Below are 14,101 nucleotides of genomic sequence, written 5' to 3' on the forward strand. Positions count from 1 at the left end.
TGCCATCTCCATCGCCATCTTCATCACCGCTGCTGCTCCCATGAGGAGGGAGTAGTTCTCCATCGAGGCTCGGGGCTGTACCGGTAGCTATGTGGTTAATCTCTCTCCTATGTACCTCAATACAATGATCTCATGAGCTGCTTTACATGATTGAGATTCATATGAGTTTTGTATCACTACTATCTATGTGCTACTCTAGCAAAGTTATTAAAGTAGTTCTATTCCTCCTGCACGTGTGTAAAGGTGACAGTGTGTGCACCGTGTTAGTACTTGGTTTATGCTATGATCATGATCTCTTGTAGATTGCGAAGTTAACTATTGCTATGATAATATTGATGTGATCTATTCCGCCTACATATGCATGAAGGTGACAGTGTGCATGCTATGTTAGTACTTGGTTTAGTCTATTGATCTATCTTACACTATAAGGTTACTTAAACATGAGCATTATTGTGGAGCTTGTTAACTCCGGCATTGAGGGTTCGTGTAATCCTACGCAATGTGTTCATCATCCAACAAGAGTGTAGAGTATGCATTTATCTATTCTGTTATGTGATCAATGTTGAGAGTGTCCACTAGTGAAAGTCTAATCCCTAGGCCTTGTTCCTAAATACTGCTGCGTTACTACTGCTTGTTTACTGTTTCACTGTGTTACTACTACTGCAATACTACCACCATCAACTACACGCCAGCAAGCTATTTTCTGGCACCGTTGCTACTGCTCATATATATTCATACCACCTGTATTTCACTATCTCTTCGCCGAACTAGTGCACCTATTAGGTGTGTTGGGGACACAAGAGACTTCTTGCTTTGTGGTTGCAGGGTTGCATGAGAGGGATATCTTTGACCTCTTCCTCCCTGAGTTCGATAAACCTTGGGTGATCCACTTAAGGGAAAACTTGCTGCTGTTCTACAAACCTCTGCTCTTGGAGGCCCAACACTGTCTACAGGAAAGGAGGGGGAAAGTAGACATCAAGCTAATTTTCTGGCGCCGTTGCCGGGGAGGAAAGGTAAAAGGTACTCACACTCCGGATCTCGGCTACTAAGCTATTTCCCGGCGCCGTAAGTACTCGAAGTTATTTCCTTTAGATCCTGCAATTGCAACTTTTTGTTTCTTGTTTACACTAGTAAGGCATAATGGAAAACATCTGTGAGCTTTTTATTCTATTTCCTGAGTCAAGACATGAATGGTTTAATGCGAAAATTAAAAAACCTATGGAATCTTATTTGCATGCTAGTAGCAATGATATTAGTATGAACGCTTTGAACACCATTGTTGCTAATGATATGGAAAATTCTAAGCTTGGGGAAGCTGGCTTTGATGAGCATGATATTTTTAGTCCCCCAAGCATTGAGGAGAAAATTTTCTTTGATGATACTTTGCCTCCTATTTATGATGATTATAATGATAGTAGTCTTTTGTTGCCACCTGTTATGGAGGATAAATTTGATTATGATTACAATATGCCTCCTATATTTGATGATGAGAATAATAATGATAGCTACTTTGTTGAATTTGCTCCCACTACAACTACTAATAAAATTGATTATGCTTATGTGGAGAGTAATAATTTTATGCATGAGACTTATGATAAGAATGCTTTGTGTGATAGTTACATTGTTGAGTTTGCTCATGTTGCTACTGAAAGTTATTATGAGAGAGGAAAATATGGTTGTAGAAATTTTCATGTTACTAAAACACCTCTCTATGTGCTGAAATTTTTGAAACTACACTTGTTTTATCTTCCTATGCTTGTTACTTTGCTCTTCATGAACTTGTTTATTTACAAGATTCCTATGCATAGGAAGCATGTTAGACTTAAATATGTTTCTAATTTGCCTCTTGATGCTCTCTTTTGCTTCAAATACAATTTCTTGCGAGTGCATCATTAAAACTGCTGAGCCCATCTTAATGGCTATAAAGAAAGAACTTCTTGGGAGATAACCCATGTGTTATTTTGCTACAGTACTTTGTTTTATATTTGTGTCTTGGAAGTTGTTTACTACTGTAGCAACCTCTCGTTATCTTAGTTTTGTGTTTTGTTGTGCCAAGTAAAGTCTTTGATAGTAAAGTCAATACTAGATTTGGATTACTGCGCAGAAACTGTTTTCTTGCTGTCACGAATCTGGGCAAAATTCTCTGTAGGTAACTCAGAAAATTATGCCAATTTACGTGAGTGATCCTCAGATATGTACGCAACTTTCATTCAATTTGAGCATTTTCATCTGAGCAAGTCTGGTGCCATTTTAAAATTCGTCTTTACGGACTGTTCTGTTTTGACAGATTCTGCCTTTTATTTCACATTGCTTCTTTCGCTGTGTTGGGTGGATTTCTTTGTTCCATTACCTTCCAGTAGCTTTGAGGAATGTCCAGAAGTGTTAAGAATGATTGTGTCACCTCTGAACATGTGAGTTTTTGATTATGCACTAACCCTCTAATGAGTTTGTTTCGAGTTTGGTGTGGAGGAAGTTTTCAAGGGTCAAGAGAGGAGGATGATATACTATGATCAAGAAGAGTGAAAAGTCTAAGCTTGGGGATGCCCCGGTGGTTCATCCCTGCATATTTCAAGAAGACTCAAGCGTCTAAGCTTGGGGATGCCCAAGGCATCCCCTTCTTCATCGACAAATTATCAGGTTCCTTCTCTTGAAACTATATTTTTATTCGGTCACATCTTATGTACTTTACCTGGAGCGTCTGTATGTTTCTTGTTTTTGTTTTGTTTGAATAAATGCTTGTGTGGGAGAGAGACACGCTCCGCTGGTTCGTATGAACACATGTGTTCTTAGCTCATAATATTCATGGCGAAGGTTGAAACTGCTTCGTTAATTATTATATGGTTGGAATTGGAAAATGCTACATGTAGTAATTGGTATGATGCCTTGAATAACTTGATACTTGGCAATTGTTGTGCTCATGTTTAAGCTCTTGCATCATATACTTTGCACCCATTAATGAAGAAACACTTAGAGCTTTCTAATTTGGTTTGCATAATTGGTCTCTCTAAGGTCTAGATATTTTCTAGTAAGATGTTTGAACAACAAGGAAGACGATGTATAGTTTTATAATGCTTGTAATATGTCTTTTATGTGAGTTTTGCTGTACTAGTTCGTGCTTGTGTTTGCTTCAAACAACCTTGCTAGCATAAACCTTGTATCGAGAGGGAATACTTCTCATGCATCCAAATACTTGAGCCAACCACTATGCCATTTGTGTCCACCATACCTACCTACTACATGGTATTTTCCGCCATTCCAAAGTAAATTGCTTGAGTGCTACCTTTAAAATTCCATCATTCGCCTTTGCAATATATAGCTCATGGGACAAAATAGCCTTAAAAACTATCGTGGTATTGAATATGTACTTATGCACTTTATCTCTTATTAAGTTGCTTGTTGTGCGATAGCCATGTTTTCTGGGGACGCCATCAACTCTTTGTTGAATATCATGTGAGTTGCTATGCATGTTCGTCTTGTCTGAAGTAAGGGCGGTTTTCACAATCAAATGGTTTGAGTATGCATACTGTTAGAGAAGAGCATTGGGCCGCTAACTAAAGCCATGAATCATGGTGGAAGTTTCAGTTTGGACATAAAACCTCAATCTCTTATAAGAATATTAACTGTTGTTGAATGCTTAAGCATTAAAAGAGGAGTCCATTATCTATTGTCTATGTTGTCCCGGTATGGGTGTCTAAGTTGAAGAATGATCAAAAGCGAGAAATCCAATGCGAACTTTCTCCTTAGACCCTTGTACAGGCGGCATAGAGGTACCCCTTTGTGACACTTGGTTGAAACATATGTTATGCAATGATGATCAGTGTTAATCCAAGCTAATTAGGACAAGGTGCGGGCACTATTAGTATACTATGCATGAGGCTTGCAACTTGTAAGATATAATTTACATGATACATATGTTTTATTACTACCGTTGACAAAATTGTTTCATGTTTTCAAAATCAAAGCTCTAGCACAAATATAGCAATCGATGCTTTTCCTCTATGGAGGACCATTCTTTTACTTTCAATGTTGAGTCAGTTCACCTATTTCTCTCCACCTCAAGAAGCAAACACTTGTGTGAACTGTGCATTGATTCCTACATACTTGCATATTGCATTTGTTATATTACTCTATGTTGACAACTATCCATGAGATATACTTGTTACAAGTTGAAAGCAACCGCTGAAACTTAATCTTCCATTGTGTTGCTTCAATGCCTTTACTATGAATTATTGCTTTATGAGTTAACTCTTATGCAAGACTTATTGATGCTTGTCTTGAAGTGCTATTCATGAAAAGTCTTTGCTTTATGATTCACTTGTTTACTCATGTCATATACATTGTTTTGATCGCTGCATTCACTACATATGCTTTACAAATAGTATGATCAAGGTTATGATGGCATGTCACTCCAGAAATTATCTGTGTTATCGTTTTACCTGCTCGGGACGAGCAGAACTAAGCTTGGGGATGCTGATACGTCTCCGACGTATCGATAATTTCTTATGTTCCATGCCACATTATTGATGATTTCTACATGTTATATGCACACTTTATGTCATATTCGTGCATTTTCTGGAACTAACCTATTAACAAGATGCCGAAGTGCCAGTTCCTGTTTTCTGCTGTTTTTGGTTTCAGAAATCCTAGTAACGAAATATTCTCGGAATCGGACGAAATCAACGCCCAAGTTCCTATTTTCACCGGAAGCATCCAGAACACCCGGGAAGGACCAGAGGGGGGGCACTGGGCCCCCAGACCATAGGCCGGCGCGGCCCAGGCCCTGGCCGCGCCGCCCTATGGTGTCGTCGCCCCTTCGACCCTCCTGCGCCGCCTCTTCGCCTATTTAAAGCCCCTGGATCGAAAACCCTGAGACGTTCGACGAAACCCACAGAAACCTTCCAGAGCCGCCGCCATCGCGAAGCCAAGATCTGGGGGACAGGAGTCTCTGTTCCGGCACGCTGCCGGAGCGGGGAAGTGCCCCCGGAAGGCTTCTCCATCGACACCGCTGCCATCTCCACCGCCATCTTCATCACCGCTGCTGCTCCCATGAGGAGGGAGTAGTTCTCCATCGAGGCTCGGGGCTGTACCGGTAGCTATGTGGTTAATCTCTCTCCTATGTACCTCAATACAATGATCTCATGAGCTGCTTTACATGATTGAGATTCATATGAGTTTTGTATCACTACTATCTATGTGCTACTCTAGCAAAGTTATTAAAGTAGTTCTATTCCTCCTGCACGTGTGTAAAGGTGACAGTGTGTGCACCGTGTTAGTACTTGGTTTATGCTATGATCATGATCTCTTGTAGATTGCGAAGTTAACTATTGCTATGATAATATTGATGTGATCTATTCCTCCTACATATGCATGAAGGTGACAGTGTGCATGCTATGTTAGTACTTGGTTTAGTCTATTGATCTATCTTACACTATAAGGTTACTTAAACATGAGCATTATTGTGGAGCTTGTTAACTCCGGCATTGAGGGTTCGTGTAATCCTACGCAATGTGTTCATCATCCAACAAGAGTGTAGAGTATGCATTTATCTATTCTGTTATGTGATCAATGTTGAGAGTGTCCACTAGTGAAAGTCTAATCCCTAGGCCTTGTTCCTAAATACTGCTGCGTTACTACTGCTTGTTTACTGTTTCACTGTGTTACTACTGCTGCAATACTACCACCATCAACTACACGCCAGCAAGCTATTTTCTGGCACCGTTGCTACTGCTCATATATATTCATACCACCTGTATTTCACTATCTCTTCGCCGAACTAGTGCACCTATTAGGTGTGTTGGGGACACAAGAGACTTCTTGCTTTGTGGTTGCAGGGTTGCATGAGAGGGATATCTTTGACCTCTTCCTCCCTGAGTTCGATAAACCTTGGGTGATCCACTTAAGGGAAAACTTGCTGCTGTTCTACAAACCTCTGCTCTTGGAGGCCCAACACTGTCTACAGGAAAGGAGGGGGAAAGTAGACATCACACCGCTGTAGCAATTTGGGTTTGATCTTGATTGTTTGATAGAGGAAACTCTCCCGGTGTTGATTTCTACTTGTTATTGATGCTATTGAGTGAAACCGTTGAACCAAGGTTTATGTTCAGATTGTTATTCATTATCATATCACCTCTGATCATGTTCCATATGATGTCTCGTGAGTAGTTCGTTTAGTTCTTGAGGACATGGGTGAAGTCTAAATGTTAGTAGTGAAGTATGGTTGAGTAATATTCAATGTTATGATATTTAAGTTGTGGTGTTATTCTTCTAGTGGTGTCGTGTGAATGTCGACTACATGACACTTCACCTTTATGGGCCTAGGGGAATGCATCTTGTACTCGTTTGCCAATTGCGGGGTTGCCGGAGTGACAGAAACCTGAGCCCCCGTTGGTATATCGATGCAGGAGGGATCGCAGGATCTCAGAGTTTAAGGCTGTGGTTAGATTTATCTTAATTACTTTCTTGTAGTTGCGGATGCTTGCAAGGGGTATAATCACAAGTATGTATTAGTCCTAGGAAGGGCGGTACATTAGCATAGGTTCACCCACACAACACTTATCAAAACAATGAAGATTAATTAGCCGTATGTAGCGAAAGCACTAGACTAAAATCCCGTGTGTCCTCAAGAACGTTTGGTCATTATAAGTAAACAAACCGGCTTGTCCTTTGTGCTAAAAAGGATTGGGCCACTCGCTGCAATTATTACTCTCGCACTTTACTTACTCGTACTTTATTCATCTGTTACATCAAAACCCCCTGAATACTTGTCTGTGAGCATTTACAGTGAATCCTTCATCAAAACTGCTTGTCAACACCTTCTGCTCCTCGTTGGGATCGACATTCTTACTTATCGAAGATACTACGATACACCCCCTATACTTGTGGGTCATCACTCCCATGAAGGACGTTATCTCTACCAGTAAGGTAGATCATCCCTCTTCTCTTTTGTTTACACATGTACTTTAGTTTAGTTTTTTTTATTTATTTATGGATGACACTCCTTCCAACCTTTTGCTTTCACAAGCCATGGCTAACCGAATCCTCGGGTGCCTTCCAACAATCACATACCATGAAGGAGTGTCTATTTGCAAAATTAAGTTGCTTACTGATGAATCAGAGCAAAACATGTGAAGAGAATTATTAATGAAAGTTAATTAATTGGGGCTGGGAACCCCATTGCCAGCTCTTTTTGCAAAGTTATTGGATAAGCGGATATGCCACTAGTCCATTGGTGAAAGTCTGTCAGAAGTAAATGACAAGATCGAAAGATAAAACACCACATACTTCCTCATGAGCTATAAAACATTGACACAAATAAGAGATAATAGCTTTTGAATTGTTTAAAGGTAGCACATGAAGTATTTGCTTGGAATGGCAGGAAATACCACATAGTAGGTAGATATGGTGGACACAAATGGCATAGGTTTTGGCTCAAGGTTTTGGATGCACGAGAAGCATTCCCTCTCAGTACAAGGCTTTGGCTAGCAAGGTTGTTTGAAGCAAACACAAGTATGAACCGGTACAGCAAAACTTACATAAGAACATATTGCAAGCATTATAAGACTCTACACTGTCTTCCTTGTTGCTCAAACACATTTACCAGAAAATATCTAGACCTTAGAGAGACCAATAATCTACACTATGAAAGGGGGAATAGATCACATCAATACTATCATAGTAATAGTTAACTCCATAATCTACAAGAGATCACAATCATAGCTTATACCAAGTACTACATGATGCACACACTGTCACCATTACATCATGAAGGAGGAATAGACTACTTTAATAACATCACTAGAGTAGCACATAGATGATATTCAACTAGATCACAAAGCTCATGATCACATAAAGATCACATGGGAGAGAGAGATGAACCACATAGCTACCGGTACAGCCCTTAGCCTCGAGGGAGAACTACTCCCTCCTCATCATGGGAGACAGCAGCGGCTATGAAGATGGCGGTGGTGTCGATGGAGATGCCTTCCGGGGGCACTTCCCCGTCCCGGCGGCGTGCCGGAACAGAGACTTCTGTCCCCCAGATCTTGGCTTCGCGATGGCGGCGGCTCTGGAAGGTTTCTCGTACCGTGGCTTATTCGTCCGAAGTTTTTAGGTCAGGAAGGCTTTTATAGGCGGAGAGTCGGAGTCGGAGGGGTTCTGAAGCAGCCAGACAACAGGGGGGCGCGCCCCCCTTGGTCCGCGCCGCCACCTTGTGTGGTGGCCCTGGGCCTCTCCTCTGGCCCCTCTCCGGTGTTCTGGAAGCTTCGTGGAATTATAAGATACTGGGCGTTGATTTCGTCCAATTCCGAGAATATTTCCTTACTAGGATTTCTGAAACCAAAAACAACAGAAAACAGGAACTGGCACTTCGGCATCTCGTTAATAGGTTAGTTCCGGAAAATGCATATAAATGATGTAAAGTTTGTATAAAACATATGTGTATCATCATAAAAGTAGCATGGAACATAAGAAATTATAGATACGTTGGAGACGTATCAACACTCCTCCATGGTATGTGAAATGTTGGAAGGCACCCGAGGATTCGGTTAGCCATGGCTTGTGAAAGCAAAGGTTGGGAGGAGTGTCATCCATAAATGAAACTAAAGTACATGTGTAAACAAAAGAGAAGGGGGATGATCTGCCTTGCTGGTAGAGATAACGGCCTTCATGGGAGCCGCTCTTTGAGAGTCTGTTTGGCAAGGGGGTTAGAGTGCCCACTACCATTCATTGACAACAACAAACACCTCTCAAAACTTTACTTTTATGCTCTCTATATGATTCCAAAACTTGAAAATCTCTAGCACATGATTTATTCCCTGCTTCCCTCTGCGAAGGGCCTATCTTTTACTTTCATGTTGAGTCAGTAAACCTATTTCCCTCCATCTCAAGCAAGCAATTGAGTTCTTGTGATCCAACCATCTATATTGTGATCTATTTAATCATGTCTTTTACTCTTCCTTGTTTAGTACCAATTTTATCTGAATGAATATGACTTTGAAGGTTATCTATGCTTGAAAAAGAAGTACAATCTGTTAATCGTTCTTTGAACAAGAACAAAGTTTGCCATCATCAATTATGATTTCCTATGCACCTTTATTTGTGATTTCTCTTTACTTGTTTCAAGTTGAGTTATATGAGGAAGTTGTTTACTAGAATGTCCTGTGTGAATTAATAAATGTGATGTTTCTTGTCCGTATTTTATTTATCGACTCTTCACTCCATAAACATGTGGTCTTGTTTACCGAGTTCCGTTTCGCTTGGGGACAAGCGAGGTCTAAGCTTGGGGGGCAGTTGATACGTCCATTTTGCATCACTATTTTATATCATAATCTACTGTTATTCATTGATATATTTCATGTTTAGAGATGATACTTATGTTATTTCACCTATTTTGCATGTTTCATGATTATTGGAGAATCACTCACCGGAGTCTGGATTCTGCTGGAAAAAGCACCGTCAGGATACAATATTTGTGAAGATCAACAATTGACGGAAAATATACCGAAGTTCCTATTTTTCCAAATGTCGGAGACAGCCAGAAGGAGAGGCCGAGGAGGGCCACCATGGGCCCCCCATAGGCCAGCGCGGCCACCAGGCCAGGCGCGCCGCCATGTGGGGAGGGGGCCCACGACCCCCCTCGGCCATCTCCCTTTCGCGTACTTCATCTCCAGAGAACCCTAAGGCGAGAGGAGGCATCGAGAATAGACAGAGCCGCCTCTGCGGGGCGGAGAAACACCAGAGAGAAAAGAGCTCTCCGGCGGGCAGAAATCCGTCGGGGAAATTCCCTCCCGGAGGGGGAAATCGTCGCCATCGTCACCGTCATCGAGCTGGACTTCATTGGGATCATCATCATCATTATCTCCGCCATCGACACCGTCATCTCCACCGCTGCACCTCGTCTCCGCTGTAACATCTTGGGTTGAATCTTGATTATTTCATAGGGGAAACTCTCCCGGTGTTGATTACTCCTTGTTGTTGATGCTATTGAGTGAAACCATTGGATTAAGGTTTATGTTCAGATTGTTATCCATCATCATATCACCTCTGATCATGTTCCATATGATGTCTCGTGAGTAGTTCGTTTAGTTCTTGAGGACATGGGTGAAGTCTAAATGTTAGTAGTGAACTATGTTGAGTAATATTTAATGGTTTGATATTTAATTTGTGGTGTTATTCTTCTAGTGGTGTCATGTGAACGTCGACTACATGATACTTCACCTTTATGGGCCTAGGGGAATGCATCTTGTATTCGTTTGCCAATTGTGGGGTTACCGGAGTGACAGCAACCTGAGCCCCCGTTGGTATATCGATGCACGAGGGATAGCAGGATCTCAGAGTTTAAGGCTGTGGTTAGATTTATCTTAATTACTTTCTTGTATTTGCGGATGCTTTCAAGGGGTTTAATCACAAGTATGTATTAGTCCTAGGAAGAGCGGTGCATTAGCATAGATTCACCCACACAACACTTATCAAAACAATGCAGATTAATCAACTATATGAAGCGAAAGCATTAGACTAAATTCCCGTGTGTCATCAAGAACGTTTGGTCATCATAAGTAAACAAACCGGCTTGTCCTTTGTGCTAAAAAGGATTGGGCCACTCGCTGCAATTATTACTCTTGCATTTTACTTACTTGTACTTTATTTATCTGCTATATCAAAACCCCCTGAAAACTTGTCTGTGAGCATTTACAGTGAATCCTTCATCAAAACTGCTTGTCAACACCTTCTGCTCCTCGTTGGGTTCGACACTCTTATTTATCGAAAGTAGTACGATACACCCCCTATACTTGCGGGTCATCACCTGCCGCAGGCACTACCACACCGACGACTCCGGCTCCGACACCGATAGTTAGAACGTCGAGTGTTCTTTCTTTGCAGCGAATCTGGCTACGGGCCAGACGAAGCCAGTAGTCGAGGTTTCTGTCTGTTCGCCTAATCGGTAGAACCAACAAGGGCACCATCTCCTCCCGCTGGATTTTCCAGTTTGGGTAATTGGGTGTGCCCTCGAATGTTCTTTCTTGGCAGCGAACATACGGAAATCAACACAACTGGCTTCTATTTATAATTTTTTTTATATTTGTGTCGACCATGGTTCAAACTATGTGTTAGTTTGTGTAAACCATGTTCCTAACTATGTGTTAGTTTGTGTAAAATCATGTTTCAAAATGTAATATTTGAAACTATGTTTAATTGAGAAGAGGGAAAAAAAGAAAAGAAAATGCATCGCCCCGCTGGAGCAGACCCCAGACGCAAACTGACGCGCGGACAAAAACGGTCATTTTAGCGTCCGCAGCGCGACGCAAACGGACGCTCGCGGACATTAAAATAGGTCGCGCCACTGGAGATGCCCTGATGATCTGAGCATGATAGGCGGGCTATACCTATGATGATTTGAACATCAAGATCTCCAAAGGCTGCATGTGGACATTCAGAAAGAACAAATACAGTTAAGTTCAGAAGGACGTACAGACGTCCAGAGCAAAGAAATTCGAATGAGCATTCATGACTTCTCAGAGCACAGCCTGCTCTGCCCCACCATCCCCGTCCTATGCATTTGCACCCTCACGGTCGTTGACAAAACAGTTCGTTAATTCGCTGTTGTTTTCAGAGAATTTGTTGCTTATAATGTCCCTATCAAATAACCTTCTAATAGTTTTTACACTTATGTATTGCAAGTTTGGAACATATAAGATCTCCTCAAAGTGATCATGTCTAAAACGTCAAACCTTAAATTTCTCTTCTAAAAGGCAGCTGTGCTACTCGTGCTCACGAGGCCTCAAGAGGGGCAAATCCATCGAGGCCACACGTTTTGCCCGCGCCAGTAACTCGCGTGTCCACGTTTCACCTTGTCCGTTGGATTCTTCCAGATTTTTCCTACCAGACGCTACGCGTTAATAGTCTGTGACAGCTGGGACCATTTTGCCGCGGGACCGGTAGCCAGAGAGGGTTGCGCGCGCTTAGGTCGTCGACGTTTCCCGCTGGTTTGGTAGCCTTTTTCCGTAGCGTCTCGTAGGCCGGTGGTGGACAAGGCCTCTTTTACCCACGTGCTCCGTGCTCCGTTTCGCTGCCAACTGGACCCCTTCGGTTTGTGGGATCCATTCGTCAGCGATGGGTGTGTGTCGCTGGCTGCCGCGGGACCGGTAGCCAGAGAGGGTTGCGCGCGCTTAGGTCGTCGACGTTTCCCGCTGGTTTGGTAGCCTTTTTCCGTAGCGTCTCGTAGGCCGGTGGTGGACAACGCCTCTTTTACCCACGTGCTCCGTGCTCCGTTTCGCTGCCAACTGGTCCCCTTCGGTTTGTGGGATCCATTCGTCAGCGATGGGTGTGTGTCGCTGGCTGGTACGGGGTGAGCGCGCTTCCTTTTTTAACGCTGCGCGTCGGACGTGGTGGGGGCTCAGCGGTATGGCAGCGAGAGATAGTGGGGCCCCGGCAGTATGGCAGCGTGAGCCCTGTCCCATTGGGCGACAACTTTCCTCACTGCGGTTTCTACCCGTGTGTGTACCGCAGCTCCGTCCGTGGGACCTGGCTTCTGCGTGTCGAACTTGTGTTGGTGGGTTCGCGGGCGTGTGGGTCAACGGTTCCTTCCCTGCCCTCTACTACTCGCCCCCCCGTTCCCGGCTCAGTCCCACGCCGCCTCGCTTCTTCTCCCTCTCCTTCGCCAAGGTGAAACCGTCGCCTGCTCCCGCTCGTCTGCCCGCTCCGTGCCGTCACCTGCCCGCTCCGTCGCAAGGGGTCAATGGGGTTTCAGGGCATGGGCGTCTATGGTTAGGGTTAGTTCGCCTCTCCTTCCTGCGCTTGCTCTTCATTGTTCTTGGTGTTCCTGCTGCGCGTTTGTTGTTGATTCTGCCTGATCTTTCTCCCCTACGCTGCAGCTTGTTTGTCATTGCTGCTGCTGTTTCCTCTCACGGTCTGAGGTTGGGGTCGCTCTCCTTCTCTGCTTTGCACGCGGGCGCCGCTCCCTCGCCCCTTACTTGTTTGATGAAATGTCTGCCTGGTAGAGTGGTAATTTGACCGCCCCTGTTTCCTTGCAGCTTGTTGCCTCCGTGCTGCTGAAGTTCTTCCGCTCGTGTAGGTCTCGGTGCTGCCGTGTTCCGCTTCCCGTGCCACCCAAGGTTTGATTCTCCTGGATTCTGTACGCTTGTTTAGGTTGGTCTTGCATCGTTTGTTTCGGTTGACCTTGTATCGTTTCATCCTGTACTTAAGGACATATACGGTATTGTTGTCCGGGGCTATAATTATGATTCTATGGTAGCATAGAGATTGCGTCAGGTCTGTGGTTATTGTCGCGGCGTGTGCAGCTCGTCGGGTGAGCCGTTTGGAGAGAGAGAGACTCTGCGTCCATTTCCAGCTGCTGCTGTAGGATCGGTGGGCTCAGAGCATTTTCTGTCCTCCCCTGTAGGTCAGGTGCCCCTAGACTGGCATTTGATGTGCTCGCAGCTTATGGCGTCCTGCCGTCAATTCTAGGTTATTTAACTGTTGTTTGTATTGGTCCCAGGAGAATAAGTCTGAAGACTGTTATTTGCTGTGAAACATTGATAGCACTTCGACCAGTGCCTTAAAATAACCAGATTATGCTGCTAGATTAGTTTGCCCACAGCGCATCAATATCGATTAGATGCAGCCCATTTGTTGTGTACTGTTGCATCCTCTTCGCCACGTTGGTTCCATGCTTTTCGAAAATTGGGACAAGGCATGTATATCTGGGAAATTAGTTAATTGTTGGTTCAGTTTTACCTTGCCTGCTAAAATATGTGTGGATTTAAACCCTGGATCTCCTTCTTTTAGTGTTGTTCTATGTTTTTTTAGGCGTCTTTTAAGTTCTGGGCTGCCTACCCTTTGACTCTTCTCTTGATTTTGGTTGTCGTTTTTCAGTCCTGTTCCTTTCTTATTTTCAGATCATGAGAAGCGTTGCCTTTGTTTTTCCATTTCTTTCACCTTAGTGATATTGGACTGTTGCTTCTTCTCCTCCTGCGTTTGTTTCGTGCTGTTAGAAAATTGATACAAAGCTTTCCTTGCCTTGTGAAAGATGCCAGTTCCCAGCCTTAACGTTTACCTAATTTTCAGGGGCATCTTTCTTTCAAACTTTGAACATCTCTTTGGTCAG

Source organism: Lolium perenne, chromosome 3 (assembly GCF_019359855.2).
Source record: "Lolium perenne isolate Kyuss_39 chromosome 3, Kyuss_2.0, whole genome shotgun sequence".
Lineage (NCBI taxonomy): Eukaryota > Viridiplantae > Streptophyta > Magnoliopsida > Poales > Poaceae > Lolium > Lolium perenne.